The following is a 20440-nucleotide window of genomic DNA, read 5'->3' on the forward strand; positions in this document are numbered from 1 at the left end:
TAGAGTATTTCTACACTGTGGTATATCTGAGTACTTTGCCCAACTCTGGTCAAAATACAGATGAATATTATATTGTCTTTTAGCTATGAAAGTAACAGCTCTAAATACAAAACAGTTGCCTATTTTTGAGGTGTAACAACATGGGAAGATCTCCAAAAACATTTACTTTGCGACTTTCTCACTGAACTTTGGATAACTATCCTCAGACAGAGACTTAAGGGATTCTTTAAAGAGACTTTTAATTGATGCCTTTGTTCTGTCACAGTTTTCTTCGCCCCGGCAGCCGAGAGAAAGACCCTGATCCACTGGGATCAGCAGTGTCTGCCTAAAGAGAGGTGAAGTCAAACCATTACTTTAGGGTTGTCTTCCAGAAGCTTCCACACAGTTCTGGGCCAGGTTTCTCACATTTTAACCAAATTATAAGAACATGTGTTTGAGTCCATGCACTACGGTTGGACTATTGTTTCATTGTTCTCGTGTTGATGTTGTAGAAGCTTGGAACACCACACAACGGACCTTATTGTGTATCTTCATGTCAACGGTTGACACATGTTTGCTCTTATAATGGACAATAAAGTGGTGCACTATGATGAAGAACATAAATATGTCTATAGTTACAAGAGGATGGATGGATGGGAAACAGTTGACACAATACAAATACACACAATAGATTACAATACTCTATATAATACACACACCTCCAGACTACATGGAGGTATAGAGTACTTTATACATTACAACTTGTGCACAAATTAGCTGGTTTTTTTAATTGTAATGTAGATCCTGAGAGGTATTTTAAGTACAATCGGCGCATTCACACTGCGGTACTTTTCCCACAAAGGTTCATGAGAACTTAGTTCATGAGAACTTAGTTCATGAGAACTCTTTAGTTCTCATGAACTAAGTTCAGATCGTGTTCACACCGGAATAAGTCCCTGGGGGAGGATTAGGCAAATGAAGCCGCTGAAGTAACTTCTTCTTCTTCTGCTTTGGGTTTACTGGCAGGCCGCAAACCACTTCACGGTGTATGCTGCCGCCCAAAGTCCCCGTCCGGAAGTCCCCGGAGTTGGGGAAGGCTTCAGTCGAAGCTGCTGGGAGTCCCAGCAGCTTCTACTGAAGCCTTCCGAGTAAATCGCCAGAACGCCGACACCTCCTCATCTCCACCGCTCCCATGTTTTATTTTGTGTTGCCATAAGTTAGTCTCTCTGCGTTTCTGCGCTGGGCTAATGCTAATGCTAATAATGCTAATGCGAGGATAATAAAATGGCGGCTTCACAAAAACTTTTTGGGAGCTTTACGGGGTGTGGTTTGCAATCCGCCCAGCCAATCAGACACAGGAACCTTGTTCTCCCACGAAGGTCCCTGCTCTCTAGCAGGGACGGAAAAGGGGGTAAAAAGGTCCTCATGAACTCATTTTAGTTCGGCTCTGTTTGGTGTGAACGCAACATTTCGGAACTATATTGGAACCAAAGTGAGAAAATTACTGCGGTGTGAACGCGCCTAATGTGTACAAATTGTTCAGGGTGTTTTGAAAGGGATAGCAACAGACCAATGGAGCCGGGATGGATGGTAGCTGTAGTTTCTTGACGGCTTTAGCACCGACATTTTTCTTAAACTCATCGCCTGAAAATATAGACCCAAAGCACATTGAAACCTTTTCTGATAGACATGATAGGTGCAGAAAAACAGGCGATCCAACTTCACACCTGTAGGAATAAACGTGTCCCTCGTAGGTTTTCCCCTCTCCTCTTTTCTTCACCTCCCCTTCATCACCATGATCACGATCACATTTGTCCCATCTGTTTCTTTTGTCCGCTGTGGTTAGGTTGGAGCCCTGTGAGCAGCACTTGAGGTGGAATTGAAATCTAAAATGTAAATGCTTTTTTCCTCTGAGTGTGTGTGTGTGTGTGTGTGTGTGTTTTGTGGCATGAGAGCAAACACATCAGAAGGTAAAGAAGGGCCACGACGCCTCGCTGTCGCAGCAGAATCATTTCCTCGTGCATTTACATGCAAATTCTCCCCTCTGCTGCCTCTCCTCGGCCACAATGGAGCTCAGCAAATCATTGTCTCATCACACAGAGATGGATTCGGTCCCCGGGCCTCGTGGATGTGGCTGAATTCATATGTGGAGCTCTGAGCGGCTGCCAGACTCCTCGTCCTCCATCACGCAGGAAGGCAAACAGCCCGGGCCCTTTAGCATTTGTGCAAATGTCAGAGAAAAGGACAGATCTCAGGAATTAACAACGGCAGAGGTGGAGGCGGCCTAAAGAGCGCTCTCCAGAAGAAAATGGATGGACTTTTGGTGCCAGCCGCCAGCTCTTCCTCTGCAGAGAGAAATACATCAGCAGGGGCTCGGAGTTAAACAGCCTCGTGAAGATCATAATACATATTTAGATAATAAAGCACGCTACAACGCAAGCAGCTGAAGATGAAGGATATGTATACACACGTCATTATATTCATTGGATTTGTTTTAGCCAATATAACGATTACATGTTGTGTAATTGATGTGCCAGATTGTCATGCTTTGTTATCAATTTGACAATATGTGTTTACCCAGCTGACTGTCAGTGAGCAGACATCGTAAGGGAAGAGTTAGACATCTTGGGAAATGCATCGCGTTAAAAACAAAGGCATGAGATCAGGAATTAGTCCTACCTCGTCTGGTTCCATCGAAGTCTGGTTTTCTGAAATGTGTTGTTGTTCAGAACCTGAAATAAGTGGTTACCAGAAGCTGAAGAGATGTTTACATTTTGATCTGCTACATAAGATACGTTAGATAACACTCAACTCGTAAATATCCGAACCGTCTATGTGTCATAAAAACTACGGAGCCCCCTAGGGGACATGGAGAAGAAAAAAAAAAATAATAATAATAATACTTTTCATTTAGCTCAATGTACTTCCTGGTCAGTTCGGCTGCTACGGAAACACAGAAACCACAACAATGGAGTGGTTCATCGATTGTACTTTGAGCTTGGCCTTAAAAATAAAGATATAACATCAGTGCTTGGCAATAGGCACGGATTTCACACATAGACTGTATATATAAAGGGTTTCACATAAGTGAAGACACCTCAAGAGAACACTCAGAGCGAGGGGACATGCACGTTCCTCTGAGCTGAGTTATTGACAGATTCGAATTTCGCGGATCAATAACTCATGAACATAACGTTGTAAAAATACAAACTGAGAGTGATGCGCAGTTTTTAAAGCATTGTTCTAATTCAGTTGAATACGAGGTCAGCGCAGATATCACATTAAACTCTCCCTCGTACAGGAACAGAAAAACCTTCAGAGGGTTCAAGTTGAACCTGATGGAAGTCAGCCAGGTGCATCGTGGGGGAAACAGAGAAAACTCCGGCGAGGAGAGAAGTCGGCTGCCAAGTTCCTGTCAGACTCTGAAACCGATCAGTGCTGCAGAGAAAGAGAAGACAGACAGCTTCTCTCATGGCGGTTCAGAGGAATTACAACCGGACTGATTCCTGGGATGAGTTTTACTGAAAGCACACAAGCCCTATGTCTTCTCCTCACCTCGTGTCTTCAACCTCAGTGAGACAATGTGGGGTTGAGGAAAGAAGTAAGGTAGTGTTACAACCTTCCTTAAGGCTGGCCACACCGAGGTAGGCCACACCGAGGTATGTCAATAAGTTGTTTATTTAACACTTAAAGTACCTCTTAGTAAGTGGGGTGTGTAAGAATAAGATTGTCAGTCATGTCAGCGATGTGTGGATGTGTGGAAGTGTGCTGTAGGCACGTTGGATGGTCATCAGGATGTAGGAAAAGAGACTGGGAGGTGTTCGGATGTAACGGAGTCTGCCGTGGGGAAACTAGAATGTACCGTAGACCAGGGGTGTCAAACTCAAGGCCCGGGGGCCACATTCGGCCCGCGACTTCATTTTATGTGGCCCCACAAGAGCTTGCAAAGAATATAATATGTTTATTATACGGTTACATGCTACAGAAGCACGTTGCCCATAAACTACATGTCCCACAATGCATCTCAAATATGACTTTTTTTCTTCAAAATATGCATTTTTTTCATAGAATTCCTTTTTCTCAGAATTAGATTTTTATTTCAAAATGTCACTTCTATTTCTTTTTTCTCCAGAATTTGGCTTTTCTTTTTAAATCATTTTGGGACATACGCACTGAAGAGACTTGCAATTATTTGCCCTAGACTTCTGCTTTCAGACGTAGTTAATTATGAAGTTATTACCCTATCCGATGATAATCCAATGCAGAGGCAATGATGTAATATAATACATTATTTTATATATATGATATATTTATATATGTATTTTTATATAGTCTTAAAGTTACAACCGGCCCTTTGAGTGCAACCATAATGCTGATGTGGCCCGTGGTGAAATTGAGTTTGACACCCCTGCCGTAGACGGACTAAAAGCATCTAGATACCTCGCCCTGTGATTTCTTAACGTGTTGTTTCAGGCTTTATAAACTTGGACACAGTGATATGACTGCTTTAACAATCATCGTCATGAACCCTAATGAGTACGATTGTATGAAAATAATCAAATACATGACACTTGTTGCAGGTCATGCAGAACATGTTAAGCCTACACATATATCACGGTGCTTTCCACAGCTGTAGCTTAAAGGCAAGTGTGTTCATTTGGCACAAAAGACCATTAAAAGTGGTTCATAAAACAATTGAGAGTATTAAGACGAAGACTCAGCAAACACCTTCAAACTTTATTTTAACAATTTACAGCAATTCACGTAACGCTCATAGTTCTCATTTTGGTTTCACATATAGTTGAACATTCAAAGCATACAGTATAGGCACATATTTCGGCATGACGTATACAATTATGAATACAAATAATATTCATAAAAAAGTATCCGTTGTTTCCGTGAACGGCCGAATTGTGATGCCATTATCTCCGTCCATTCGTAAAAACGGATCCATTGTACCCTAAAGGAGAAAATAAATATCAAACAGATCTTATGATGGCTGCCACTGAGGTGCTTCCAGGTCATTCCACTGCGTTGGAAACCTTCCTAAGAGAATAATGATGATCTCCACCAACCCCTTGTGTTGTCCGGAGAGCGAAGTTCTTGTGATCTTCAGACTTCAATATCATCTTCAGATGGGTGGGTAAAATGTCATTTCCATTCCAGCCTGCTGCGAGTAGAAATGCCTCATCATTAGACAGACTGTCCAAAGAACATCAAATGGCCACATATCAGTCGGATTCTGTTATCGTCCGAATTGGATTTGGCGAGTCTCTAGAAACCAAAGAGGGAGTTCTGACCCGGAGTGAAGCTCAGCGAGCGGCAACGAAACAGATGGGATCTACGCCTCGGAACGTTTGAGTTTGGACCAATGACTGGTGGCTTCTCTTAATTACTCTGCCTCTGTGTGTGTGTGTGTGGTGTGTGTGTGTGTGTGTGTGTGTGTGTGTGTGTGTGTGTGTGTGTGTGTGTGTGTGTGTGTGTGTGTGTGTGTGTGTGTGTGTGTGTGTGTCATGCTGCTTTTGTCTCCTGTTTGGCTGCTGAAGGTCTCCATTTGCTCTTCAGACACATCCATTATCACTTTTCATTCAAGTCTTGTGAGAGAATCAGCTGAAAGGAACTCAAATGAACCTCAGATAATTCTGACACCAAAAAGCAACTCAATTGGATTCATCATTATGGGAACAAACATAACTTCCAAGGACTCTGAATTCAGAATAGAGCACAAAAGAGAACTGTCACTAAAACAGATTTGACTAAACTACAGCAACTTTCTGATAGAACAAAACAGCGTGCATCATGGGGGATCAGACGGGAACAGTTCTCTACATTTTCCTATTTCATTAATTGTCCTGTTTTTCAATACAATTATATACAAGACATGTTGGTTTCCATTCTGGTGTCAATACAACATCATGTCCTTGAGCTCCAGCAGTAAGCTAACACACACTATGATGCTTTGGCTCTAGCTAGTAGCTTCGTTGACCAGATGTTACATTACTGACATTAGATGCTTTTATCCAAAGCGACTTACGTACTCAATACTGTGGGCGATCCCCACAGGAGCGATTTGGGGTGAAGTGTCTCAAGGACACAACGACATGCTGACTGCAGTGGGGTTTGAACCTGTAAACTCCACTGCGCCACACGCCTCCACACAGAAGTTCCAAATATAGTCGATTGCATGCAGGTCCAGAGTACCTCGAGTTGAAGAGTCTTTCTGTTTCTGAATGTTAGAAGGAATGTTGCATGAGATCCTCAATAACGTTACCTTCAGCTTCAGGGCAGGTTTTAAAGGAGCATTCATACATAACAGCATGCTTCTGGTTAAGGAAGGCAATTAAGTAAGAAGTGAGAAAAGGAAGTAAGGAGCAAGGAAAGGATGAAGGAAAGGCAGGATATAACGATGGAGAGAAGGGAGGAAAGTAAATTAAGTAAGGCAAGTTTATTTGTACAGCCCCTTTCAACACAACGCAATTCAAAGTGCTTTACAACAATTATTAAGGAGGATGGAAAGACAGAAGACAAGGAAGGAGCAAGGAGGGAAATACGTGAGTAATGGAAGATGGGAATGAAGTAAGGAGGAAGGAAAGGAGGAAGACAACAAGGTAAGAAAATAAGGAAAAGGGTTTATATAGGGAAAAGTAGAAGGGAAGGAAGGAAAGATGTGAGGAATAGACGAAGAACGGGAAGTAAGGAGGAAGGAGGAAGGAAAGGAAATACACAAGGAAACAAAGAAGTAAGGAAAGGAATATGGCAATTAAGTAAGGAGGAGGGAAAGACAGAAGACAAGGAAGGATCAAGGAGGGAATAAGTGAGTAATGGAAGATGGGAATGAAGTAAGGAGGAAGGAAAGGAGGAAGACAACAAGGTAAGAAAAGAAGTAAAAGGGTTTATACAGGGAAAAGTAGAAGGGAAGGAAGGAAAGAAGTGAGGAATAGATGAAGAACGGGAAAGTAAGGAGGAAGGAAAGGAAGAACACAAGGAAAGAAGTAAGGAAAGGAATATGGCAATTAAGTAAGGAGGAGGGAAAGACAGAAGACAAGGAAGGAGCAAGGAGGGAAATACGTGAGTAATGGAAGATGGGAATGAAGTAAGGAGGAAGGAAAGGAGGAAGACAACAAGGTAAGAAAATAAGGGAAAGGGTTTATACAGGGAAAAGTAGAAGGGAAGGAAGGAAAGATGTGAGGAATAGATGAAGAACGGGAAGTAAGGAGGAAGGAAAGGAAGAACACAAGGAAAGAAGTAAGGAAAGGAATATGGCAATTAAGTAAGGAGGAGGGAAAGACAGAAGACAAGGAAGGAGCAAGGAGGGACATAAGTGAGTAATGGAAGATGGGAATGAAGTAAGGAGGAAGGAAAGGAGGAAGACAACAAGGTAAGAAAAGAAGTAAAAGGGTTTATACAGGGAAAAGTAGAAGGGAAGGAAGGAAAGATGTGAGGAATAGATGAAGAATGGGAAGTAAGGAGGAAGGAAAGGAAGAACACAAAGGAAAGAAGTAAGGAAAGGAATATGGCAATTAAGTAAGGAGGAGGGAAAGACAGAAGGACAAGGAAGGAGCAAGGAGGGACATAAGTGAGTAATGGAAGATGGGGAATGAAGTAAGGAGGAAGGAAAGGAGGAAGACAACAAGGTAAGAAAAGAAGGAAAAGGGTTTATACAGGGAAAAGTAGAAGGGACGAAAGGAAAGACGTGAGGAATAGACGAAGAACGGGAAGTAAGGAGGAAGGAGGAAGGAAAGGAAGTACACAAGGAAACAAAGAAGTAAGGAAAGGAATATGGCAATTAAGTAAGGAGGAGGGAAAGACAGAAGACAAGGAAGGATCAAGGAGGGAAATAAGTGAGTAATGGAAGATGGGAATGAAGTAAGGAGGAAGGAAAGGAGGAAGACAACAAGGTAAGAAAAGAAGGAAAAGGGTTTATACAGGGAAAAGTAGAAGGGAAGGAAGGAAAGAAGTGAGGAATAGATGAAGAACGGGAAGTAAGGAGGAAGGAAAGGAAGAACACAAGGAAAGAAGTAAGGACAGGAATATGGCAATTAGTAAGGAGGAGGGAAGACAGAAGACAAGAAGGAGCAAGGAGGAAATAAGTGAGTAATGGAAGATGGGAATGAAGTAAGGAGGAAGGAAAAGGAGGAAGACAACAAGGTAAGAAAATAAGGAAAAGGGTTATACAGGGAAAAGTAGAAGGGAAGGAGGAAAGATGTGTGGAATAGACGAAGAACGGGAAGTAAGGAGGAAGGAAAGGAAGAACACAAGGAAAGAAGTAAGGAAAGGAATATGGCAATTAATAAGGAGGAGGGAAAGACAGAAGACAAGGAAGGAGCAAGGAGGGACATAAGTGAGTAATGGAAGATGGGAATGAAGTAAGGAGGAAGGAAAGGAGGAAGACAACAAGGTAAAAAAAGAAGGAAAAGGGTTTATACAGGGAAAAGTAGAAGGGACGAAAGGAAAGACGTGAGGAATAGACGAAGAACGGGAAGTAAGGAGGAAGGAAAGGAAGAACACAAGGAAACAAAGAAGTAAGGAAAGGAATATGGCAATTAAGTAAGGAGGAGGGAAAGACAGAAGACAAGGAAGGAGCAAGGAGGGACATAAGTGAGTAATGGAAGATGGGAATGAAGTAAGGAGGAAGGAAAGGAGGAAGACAACAAGGTAAGAAAAGAAGGAAAAGGGTTTATACAGGGAAAAGTAGAAGGGAAGGAAGGAAAGATGTGAGGAATAGATGAAGAACGGGAAGTAAGGAGGAAGGAAAGGAAGAACACAAGGAAAGAAGTAAGGAAAGGAATATGGCAATTAAGTAAGGAGGAGGGAAAGACAGAAGACAAGGAAGGAGCAAGGAGGGAAATAAGTGAGTAATGGAAGATGGGAATGAAGTAAGGAGGAAGGAAAGGAGGAAGACAACAAGGTAAGAAAATAAGGAAAAGGGTTTATACAGGGAAAAGTAGAAGGGAAGGAAGGAAAGATGTGAGGAATAGACGAAGAATGAGAAGTAAGGAGGAAGGAAAGGAAACAAAGAAGTAAGGAAAGGAATATGGCAATTAAGTAAGGAGGAGGGAAAGAAAGGAGGACAGAAAGAAGTGAGGAAGATGCGAGAGAAACTGTCCAATGCAGACAAACACAACATCTAGATCTGCAGTTAAATCTACAACACAAAGCTTGTTTTTTAAAATAAAGATCGGGGTAAATAAAGCTGAAGCTGTAACATGACGCTGGTTGCTTCGGATTTAGAGCAGAGTGAATGAGAGATGGCAGGCAGAGAGGAAGCAGGAAGCAGTAATCCAGTTTCAGGTGAGCTGCAGCTTCGTTTCAGAGATAATCTTTCAGCGAGATTCAATAGAGAGTGACCTGGGAAACCTCAGGCTCTGACAGCAGCGTAAAGCAGCTCACCTCCTGAACTCCTGCTCTAATTATATTCCCTTTCAATATCAAAAGGTCCCACGGAGCAAACCTTTAACCCATTAAAGTAAACAGGTTTTTGATTATCAATATGTGTGGTTGTACCCCCTGTTTTTGTGTCTAAGTGCCTTAACCTGTTTTTCAGGCCTCGAAAATGACATTCCCAGAACAAATGAGAATATCTTCACTTCTAAAAGGGGTACATTAACAATCTTCTTTCTCAAAGCGATGATAAACCTGTGAGTTGGATGTAGAAAAGTCAGAATTAATATAGATTTTTTTTATTTTAAAGTAAATTCAGATTGAATATAGTAAAAAAAATGATATTATAGTGTCCGTCCAAAAACAAAACATGACTCACCCTTGAATGATGGGATGGTAGACTAAAAGCTTTAGGAACCCAAACTATAACATATAATAAGTACCCTGTATCAAGACTGATGCAACACAAGTGACCTTTGACCTTTTTAGAGAGGTTTAGAAGAAAAAAAACCCACTTCTGGGGTCATTTGGGTGCATTTTCCATATCTCTGGCCCCCCTCGGTCGATTTTGATGATTGACACTTCTTGTTAACCGTTAGAGCCAATAGAATCGAGGGGAAGTTCCTAAATCCATCTAAACATTACCCATTGGTGAATGAGTGATGCGTAGACAGAATGCCCAAAACCGGAAGCTGTCATACACTCTCGTAGCAGCTAATATGAAATCTCCGTTATTGACATAAATATGATGATGGATTATCAGCAATCATTTCAAAGTGACACAGACACATTCGATTAACCTATGCATTAACCTTCAGCAGCGTTTTTATCGTTTTAACGCCATTGAACACAACTTTGGATCAGAACAACAGCTACGGTAAGAAGTTCTCCCGTGTTTGCTCCGTAATGCTACGTGGTGTGATGACTGGTTTTGCTTCCCATGTCACGAGTTCTGATCGCTTAGTGATGATACTTATTACATTACATTACATTTAGCTGACGCTTTTATCCAAAGCGACTTACAATAAGTATATTCGACCAGGAAGACACAAACTTGAAGAAAACAGAATCATAAAGTACATCAGGTTTCATAGAGCAAAAACATTTCAAGTGCTACTCAACAGGCTTTAGGTAAGCCAGTCCTTTATTAGTATATAAGTGATCTGTTAATAGTTCTATCGCTCGAAGTGGAGTCGAAAGAGATGAGTTTTCAGTCTGGAAGGTGTGTGAGCTTTCTGCTGTCCTGATGTCAATGGGAGCTCATTCCACCATTTTGGAGCCAGGATAGCAAACCCACGTGTTTTTGCTGATGGGAACTTGGGTCCCCCTCGCAGCGAGGGTGCAGCGAGCCGTTTGGCTGATGCAGAGCGGAGTGCACGTGCTGGGGTGTACGGTTTAACCATGTCCTGGATGTAGGAAGGGCCAGATCCATTCGCAGCATGGTACGCAAGTACCAGTGTCTTGAAGTGGATTCTAGCAGTTACTGGAAGCCAGTGGAGGGAGCGGAGGAGCGGCGTGGTGTGGGAGAATTTAGGAAGGTTGAAGACCAGACGAGCCGCTGCATTCTGGATGAGCTGCAGAGGTCGGATGGCACATGCAGGTAGACCAGCCAGGAGGGAGTTGCAGTAGTCTAGGCGTGAGGTGACGAGAGCCTGAACCAGAACCTGCGTGGCTTTCTGGGTCAGCTGGGGACGCATCCTCCTGATGTTGTAAAGCGTGTATCTGCAGCAGCGGGTTGTAGCAGCGATGTTTGCAGTGAAGGACAGGTTGTTATCTAGGGTCACACCCAGATTCCTTGCAGTCTGAGTCGGGGAGACAACAGAGGTGCCGATGTTGATTATTAGGTCAAGAGTGGGACAATCTTTTCCCGGAAGGAAAAGCAGTTCAGTCTAGTCAAGGTTGAGCTTGAGGTGATGAGCAGACATCCACTGAGAGATGTCAGCTAGACAAGCAGAGATACGTGCGACGACCTGGGTCTCTGAGCGGGGGAAGGACAGAATTAATTGGGTGTCGTCAGCGTAGCAGTGGTAGGAAAAACCATGCGGGCTAATGACAGATCCGAGCGAGTTTGTGTACAAGGAGAAGAGGAGGGGACCAAGAACAGAGCCCTGAGGGACCCCTGTAGTTAATTGACAAGGGTCGGACTTGGACCCTCTCCAAGTTACCCTGTAGGTGCGTCTTTGTGGTATGAGGTGAGGAGGGAAAGTGCAGAGCCTGAAACTCCGATGTCTCCAATGTCTGGAATCTGTGGAATCTCAGCTTGCTAATCGATATCTTGTTTGTGCAGAAACGATAAGTAATAAGAGTATTTTACCTTGAGTTCTGTGCTAATTGCGTTAGCATTTTTTCGCTCAGGGCTAATTCAGAGCCTTTGTTATTACACTTTTGTTTTGTTTAGCTAAACATGGTTAATATTGTCTGAAAGTTGGGTTTCTTCCCGTTAAGTGAGTATGACACATTCATAGTTCATTACATGTTAAGAAGCCCTCGTTTTGCCCCCGTGGGGTTTAACTGGTTAAGAATCCCTAATATCTATTGTGACATGTTGCCTGTAATATTCATTGTTGTTATTTTTTTTTACATTCAAGATTCAAGGCTTTACTGTGATATAGTAGCTACAGTGTAGATATTAAACTTAAGTCCCAGGCTCCAACATGAATATAGGACATAGAACTAATTAAACCAATAATATATAAGTGTTGACCCCTCTGTAGTCAGGGAAAAGCCACCTGGTTTAAGATCAATTGTGTGATTGGTAACATATCTGCTCTTAGCTCATAGTTTAAAGAGCTTACGAAATGAAGGACAATACTGTTCTTATTACGATAATATATATACTATTATTAATGGGAAATCATGTCATTCATGACAATATGCCCGCAGTATTTATAAATCGTGGTTTATTACAACTTTCCATGCTCACTTCCGATGTTACACGACCGCTCCGAACAAAACAGCTTTCGCCGGTTAGTGACGTCACTCACGTCACGAGTAGAACACCTGTTGAATAATACACTACCTCTGTGGCTGATGTCGGACTCTGGAGACAGAATCGAGTGACAGACAAGACTCATTTGGCGGAGATCCGATGCGGCAACAGAACACAGACTGGTATACATTTGACTTTAATTCAGAGATTCTCAAAAAATAGTAAATCAATAATAATACATCGTAATGTAGCAGGCAGACTTGGCTCAGGCAACAGAACAGAGACTGGTATATACATTTGACTAAAATTCAGAGATTCTCAAAAAATAGTAAATAAATAATAATGACTCTGCTGAAATAACCAGTTTAGATACATATAGCTGGTCAGGCTGTTGTAAATTGACCAGCCAGTATATATTAGGCTGGAATGGTTGGCTGGAGAGGGGTTTTGGACACTTCAGCTGGCCAGGAGGGCTGGTTTATCCATCTATCACCAGCTTATGTTTAATAATAGTATTAAATATACCCTGCTGGGAGCTTACCAGGATTCCAGGTGACCAGCATACATTAAATACTGGTATGATTATTTAAACAAGAGAACATAAATATATTACAAAGATTCACTGTGTCATGTATTCTGGTATCTACAAAATAAAGACATTGTAGTGTTCATAATAGTATTTTAATTTAATAAATAGCTAGTTAATATAATAAAATACACAGTAACAATACAATAATTATACAAATAACAACCAACCTGCAAATCAACCTACACATCAAAATAAATATATTATCTAAAACCGGTGCATTTGATTTAAAATAAAAGTAATACATAGAATTCAATATTTAAATGGTAACAAAAACCGTAACACTATGTATGATAAGAACAAGGCAACAAAGAAAGTGTTTGTTGTTTTTCCTTGTTCATGTCTATAATGTTTCCCGTTGTGTAGCGTCCAGCCTTTCCCAATCTGGCCTGCACGTCTGTCTGTTGAAGCCACTTCTTGAAGCAAACTGAAAAGAAATGTACAGATATAAGTACACTGTAAAAAGAAAACTTAATATTTACGTTAACATTTGGGCTGCTGTGGTTGCCAGAACCGTTAAAGTATAATACATTACAAATTACAGTTGGTTGGCATAGAGTCTAGACGTTACAGTCAACAATTGCTTATGGTGAATTACAATGGCAAAAACAAATAGAGCTAGTGTACACGGTGCAGCTGTGTTATCTGGGAAATAGAAGAATCGGATCAGGATTCGGTATTGGCAGACAATCAATATCAAATGAATCGGATCATTATTAGCATCTGATCACCTTTGTCGACTTGCAGCCTAAATACAAAGATAACTCCACTCCTCTCCTACCACTCTTACCTCTAATAAGCATTGGTAGAACTAGTGTCCGAGTCATAGGGTCCAGAGGCCTGTACTACGAAGCCGGTTCAACCTAACCTGGATATGTTTGAGTTAGCCGGTTGGCCTAATCCAAAACATACGTGCTCTCGCTAAACGGTCCTACAACGGGGGTTATCAAGTGGATCGCTCAAGCCAGCCGTGTCCTATCTAGTTAGGTGCGCGTTCACATGAAAGGGGTGGTATCTGGAGCATTCGACCAATCACAAACATGGAGAAGCGCACTGACAGTGCAGCGTCATACTTCCTGAATGAAAAGTGCACTTTAATACTAGTCAAAAATGAAGAAGTTAAACTTTAAACATCCATGACTTAAACATTACATGTGACTCGAGTGTTTCCTCAACTTATGTGTTGCTTAAAATAATACTTCTGCATCCAGTCTGTGACGCTGTGAGTGTTGCACGGCCAGATACGGCTCAGCTGACTCAGATCAGGAGATATGTGATACATTATGAAGTGATGTGCCGCGGACTGTAGGCCTACTTAATGTTACTCTGATCCGGTTACTTATGTTGTGGCAGATATTTAAGTAAGCTTTCTTAACGCTAATGTTATAATAGTCAGATTGCTCTGAAGATGGAGGTGATATTCTATTAATGTTCACGTTCACACAGTCGGTGATTTTTGCCGGCCGTCTTTCCTGCGACGGCAGCTTTTCTGTGTTTCCTTTCTCCTGTGACTTGATCGCTTTAAACTCCGCACACTGAGCTCTGATTGGTCAGCAGGCGGTGCTTTCACTGAGTTGAGCTCTTAGCCTGCAACCTAACCTGCTCCGGGGCAGTTTAGCCGTTCAGCATCAGTTACCATGGAGATCTAGCCCGCTAAAAAGAGAACCAGCTTCGTAGGACCGGAAAGCCGGAGTTTTCCCTGAAGTTAGCCGCGAAGAGAACATCCTGCTTCGTAGTACAGGCCTCAGGACTGACTGAAGACATGTGGAACAGAGGACAGGCATGGTTCCATGTACAGGAAACTGGAACAGGTGTTTTCATCTTTTCTGCCTGAAGATTCACAAGTTCTTGATCAGGTGTTTGATGTGGGCTGGCATGATCCTTTCTGCAGCGATAAATAAAGAAAACAAAGATTTTCTTTTTAATAATGGTAACAACAATAATATTAGTATAATTATGTATAATTATGTATATAGCACTTACACAATTGCAAAGTGATTCTCACAACAAAAATAAAGAACAAAACAATATCAACAATAAAAAAACAAATTATTACAGGAATGTTGAGACAAATAAATGTTTTTTCAGTCTTTACAATGCAGAAATTACCTTCCAAAGGCTAAATTTAAACTCAATACCATAAATAACTGGGTACCAAAGTGCTTTACCTGATAGAACACGCTCCACACGGAGCAGCAACCATCCGGCTCGGCCTTTTGCTGCATATCATCTCCTCCCTCTATCTCTCTCTCTCTGGTGTTAGGTTCCAGTAGATCTCTACTATCCAATAAAACAGAAATTCCCCAAAAAAATCCTATTAAAAAAGTTAAAAACAATGACTGGCTGTTGGCATTGAAATGGATTAGAATCTCACCTTTTTCCTGGATGTCAGGAAGGCCATGGAGTCGTTCCCTTCAAGTCCGCAACCAGTCATAGGAGTTCAAATGCAAAGCCTGAATGATGACAAGAGCAAGAGACATACATTTTATAATTATATTTTTAATTCATACCAGAGCAGTGTGTACAGGCCCTGTACGACATGCAAAGAACAGATCAAATCCCCTGACAGACTCACACACTTTGGTGATGTCCTCATCTGATAAAGTTTCATTTTTAGCAGCATAGTAACATTACTCAAAGTATATGTCAGACCCAACTCATTTACAGTATGTTTTGCATCTCCTCAACAATGGTCTGTATAGTTGAGTAGAAAAAAACTGTCCCTACAATTTCAGGTAGATTAACACACATTTGTAAGAAATGTTTACAATGAAGCACAAAATCCCTCTTTGTATTAAGCGAGCTGCCACAGAAAGTGCAGCTTAACATGCTAACCTTTGGTGAGCTACAGTAAAGCTAACTTCATGCTCAACACAAAACCTTTAAAGGAATGGTCCACTCATTAGATAATTAATCAAAACTTCAGTATTTAGTGAAACGTTATGTTTAAACCATACCCTGAAGAAATCAGCGATATTCCCCGGTAAATAATGATTTTATAGCTCTTTTTTATCAAGACCTGTATATTCCGTCTGGCCGCCGCCATGTTTGCCATTTTCAGTAGTCACGTGATGGTCGTGACGTCATCCATGCGTTCACTTTGTCAACACACGGAAACATGGTGGAGTATTTCAGTTCGGACTCGTCAGCAGAGGAACAAGTTTTGACCAATGTGAAGAGATTGGATGGGGGAATTCATCCATACATATCAGTATGACAATACGACACCCTCTGTCCTTAGACCCTCTGTCCTTAGACCCTCTGTCCTTAGACCCTCACATCGTACAAGGAAAAACTTCCGAAGAAAACCCACAGTTTAAAGGGAACATGGGAGAAACCTCAGGGAGAGCAACAGAGGAGGGATCCCTCTCCCAGGACGGACAGACGTGCAATAGATGCCGTGTATAAATTGAAAAGATAATACATTTGCAACATAGGTAGTCCAGATGTTTGGAAATGCATGTGTGTATAATGGGAAGATGATATAAGATACTATATGTATGCATGTAGTACCACCCTTGCTAGCGATTCCCTCTCTATAGTTTAGCATACTCAGCTTCGTTGTCCCTGGCCATAGAATCACGATTTTATGGGGCCGGAAAAACTGGGGGGAAATAAACACCAGTCGGTACTACGCTATATGGAAAGGCCACCAAAAACTGTCCTGGCCTGGACGCTAAAGGACGTTAAAACGGGGCTAGCCGCTGCAATGGAAATGCGCTATAACATACCTTATTCTTACTCCGAGCACTACTTCTGCTCCTCCGTCGCTTCACACTTGCAGAGGGCGATTTCTCTACTGGCCGAACTGGTGTCCTGGTCGGTGATGACACCAGAAAGACCGATGGTACTGCATCTCAATTGAGTAATGGTTGTTCTTTAAATCCCATGTTATGTTTGATCATACTCTCAGAGTAGTCGTCCGGAAATGTGAAATGTTCGCTGCATACATGAGCCTGTAAATCTCTCGGTTCGGGCCGGCCACATTTCGCTAGCCACTGCCTCCGAATGTACTTCTTACGCTTACCTTTTGGCAACAGATGGAACCGAGCATTCCGTGGATTGTTCCTATCCGAATTATGGCAATATTTCACGATACAGTGAGGCATATTTGAAGAGAGAAACTACAGTAAATAACATGGAGATCAACGTGTCTTCGAAAACCAAACGCATGGATTACGTCACGTCCGGGAAATGGCGGCGCCCACAGTGTTGATGTTATTTCGGTATATAATCAGTTTAAAATCACTGATAATGTCATCGGATTAAAAAAAAAGAAAAAAGAGACTGGCAGAGACTGGTCTGTTTTATCGGATGATAATTTTTTAAAAATGAGTGTCATGAGCATACCATTCCTTTAATGTGCATTACATTGACGATTTTAAACACAACTTAACTTTCTCTACTTGTAAGATAACGTTTAGTTAACTTACCCTTAAATAACTACATCACGTTTTTCAGTGGAAACACAAACTGCAGAAAACGTTAGCTGCTAACTGTTGTTAGCTAAGACAGCTAGCTCTTAAGGGAAGTAACATAGCCTCATGGCAAACGTAAGGTTGAGTTAACGTAACGTTGTAAGAAAGCAAAACGAACCTTCGAGAAAGCGTTTACTCTCTCTCTCCTTAGCGGGCATTGTTGATTGTTCGAAACACGATCTCTTGATGTGCTGCCCACACATCGTCGGTTTCATCGACCCCGGGTTACCTGGTCTAGCAAACATCCCCATACAACATATCGCTTGCCAATTATTCTTGGCGTCTTATTGCTGTGCATCCTTTGTCGTAATATTTGGCCCTTCAATGCATTCAAACGGGACTGAGCTCAGCTGTGTTCCACTCACGACGTCACCGCCGGAAATGGCCGAAGTTGATGTTTCCGGCGCAACGAACGATTGTTACTAACTGACAACTTTTGTATGCTGTTATAATCGTGATTTATTAAAAATAGATCAATAATAAAAAAATCATATGGCACATTCCACAATACAAATGCAACCTCTATCATATACTAATCCCACTAACAGGTGCTAAAAGCATTTCGTAAGCTCTTTAAACTGTTAAACTGCAGGTCTCCCTTGAAAAAGAGATCATTGATCTCAATGGGATAAATAAAGGTTTTGAATTTAATTGAATTGTTATGTCACAATTTCATATTTCTAATAAAAGCATTTTGATACTTGGAGCTTTCGTGACAACCTTTATTGTACATTTACATTTAATCAACTGTTCAAATAGACCTTTCATTTATTTGAAGTAGCCACTCTCAGCCATGTCTACTACCTAGGAAAAGCTACTGATAGTTTTCAGAAAAACAAAAGCTCTGTCCACTTCCTGTTTTGATCTCACATTCTTGACAGACGTTTAATTATTATTATGTTATCCTCTTATTCTTGTTCCTCCTTCTTATCCTCCATTCATCCTTCTCCCTTTGTCACAGGAAGGGTAGGGGGAAGAGGAGGAGGAGGAGGAGGAGGAGGACTCTAATGGCCGACATGCTTCCAGTCGTCGGCCATTATTACCCCGCTCTGTCTTTCTCCTGCAGATCAATGAGAGGCATAATGAAAGCTGTGACACAGTGAGGGGAGGGGAGGGGGGGGTCACAACCGGCCAATCAGAGGACAGGGAGGCCTACAGCCGGCCAATCAGACTACAGCGTTTGCTTGTGTACGAAGCACATAATGACGTTGATCGACGTCCGCCGCTGATATTATTAACCTGAAGCACTGATCTGATTTACAAATGATCGATTGAAGAACTGATGAATAAAACACATTAACCTGACTAATGAAACACAGTCATCAGAACACACACACACGCACACACACATGCACACACACACACACACACACACACACACACACACACACACACACACACACACACACTTAATATAACATAATCATCCTGTTCCAGTGGAGTATTTTTGTCTCTTTACACTTCAGTATTAAGATATTATGGGTAGAAAATGTTGTTGACTTTAACTGGAATCAGCCTCCAGAAATCAATCAAATCCTCGTTGGCAGTTTACAGAGAGTTTTATTTTGTTCAGTCAGCAGTGGAAGAACTAATTAAACTCTTTACTGAAGTAAAACGGGCAAAACCACAGTGGAAAAACACCCAATTAGGAGGAAAGCACTTCATTTTTCATTTTATTGGGCGTTTAATGCCTTCATGAGTCAGTGATCATAAAGAGAGACAAGCACAAACCTTGGCAGTGAAACACAAACAATATAATTGTAAATATTTTACAATTTAACCTGTAATTAAACAGATGTTCATGATAACATAAGAAAGTAAAGTCGAGTAAAAGAAAGACACTGAAGAGAGTATTGTAAAGGTTAAGACATTATTAAAAAGGTTAAAGAAAATGTTTTTAAAGTTGAGGTTTGATGTGTTTTTTTGTGAACTTGCAGCAGACTTAATGTACAACAGGAGAAATGCAGGTTATTATGTATAAATATATATGGAATATTGGTGCAGAAATGAGTCCTAAAACCCTGAAATTAGACAACATTTTATCAATTCCAGTTCCCTCGTCTGGAAGTCAATAATTTTGCTAACGTTGTTTTGGTAAGAAGGCTGAAATAAGCTGGAGAGATTTTAATGTTTTGTTCTATGACATTAAATACGTAAGTAATTCTCCCACTGGTGAATTTAAAAGGTCTTAAAATGGGTTAAATGAGACGACTAAACGTCATCACGCCCAACATTAGCCACCTTTAGCTTAGCGGTGGTGACGTGAAGTCATGTGACCGTGCAGTAGTTCCTTTATAGCCCAACATTAGCCGCCTTTAGCTTAGCGATGGTGACGTGAAGTCATGTGACCGTGCTGTAGTTTCTTTATAGCCCAACATTAGCCGCCTATAGCTTAGCGGTGGTGACGTGAAGTCATGTGACCGTACTGTAGTCCCTTTAAAGCCCAACATTAGCCGCCTTTAGCTTAGCGGTGGTAACGTGAAGTCATGTGACCGTGCTGCAGTTCCTTTATAGCCCAACATTAGCCACCTTTAGCTTAGCGGTGGTGACGTGAAGTCATGTGACCGTGCTGTAGTTCCTTTATAGCCCAACATTAGCCACCTTTAGCTTAGCGGTGGTGACGTGAAGTCATGTGACCGTGCTGTAGTTCCTTTATAGCCCAACATTAGCCGCCTTTAGCTTAGCGGTGGTGTCGTGAAGTCATGTGACCGTGCTGTAGTTCCTTTATAGCCCAACATTAGCCACCTTTAGCTTAGCGGTGGTGACGTGAAGTCATGTGACCGTGCTGTAGTTCCTTTATAGCCCAACATTAGCCACCTTTAGCTTAGCGGTGGTGACGTGAAGTCATGTGACCGTGCAGTAGATCCTTTATAGCCCAACATTAGCCACCTTTAGCTTAGCGGTGGTGACGTGAAGTCATGTGACCGTGCAGTAGATCCTTTATAGCCCAACATTAGCCACCTTTAGCTTAGCGGTGGTGACATGCCATAAAGGAACTAGTGTCCTACTTAACAAAACGTTTAAGCATCATAAACGTGTGTTAGCCATAGAGATTATTTTCAGAAATGTCTCCAAATCCAATGGAAA

The 20440-nt window shown here is 41.7% G+C and overlaps 1 long non-coding RNA gene across 2 annotated transcripts; it reads right to left on the bottom strand.

Annotated features, from left to right (window-relative positions):
* Nucleotides 1-14502: 14502 nt before the first annotated feature.
* LOC139434565 (uncharacterized) lies at nucleotides 14503-15418 on the bottom strand. Of its 2 annotated transcripts, none has more exons than XR_011643884.1 (3): nucleotides 15250-15418; nucleotides 15044-15155; nucleotides 14503-14760 (listed from the first exon to the last, which is right to left on the bottom strand). It is a non-coding gene; the product is annotated as an uncharacterized lncRNA (long non-coding RNA). The 2 variants fall into 2 exon arrangements; XR_011643885.1 differs by having other exon boundaries at nucleotides 15044-15152; nucleotides 15250-15417.
* Between the last annotated feature and the right edge of the window lie 5022 nt (nucleotides 15419-20440).

The sequence above is a fragment of the Pseudochaenichthys georgianus genome, chromosome 10 (genome assembly GCF_902827115.2).
Source record: "Pseudochaenichthys georgianus chromosome 10, fPseGeo1.2, whole genome shotgun sequence".
NCBI classification, from domain to species: domain Eukaryota; kingdom Metazoa; phylum Chordata; class Actinopteri; order Perciformes; family Channichthyidae; genus Pseudochaenichthys; species Pseudochaenichthys georgianus.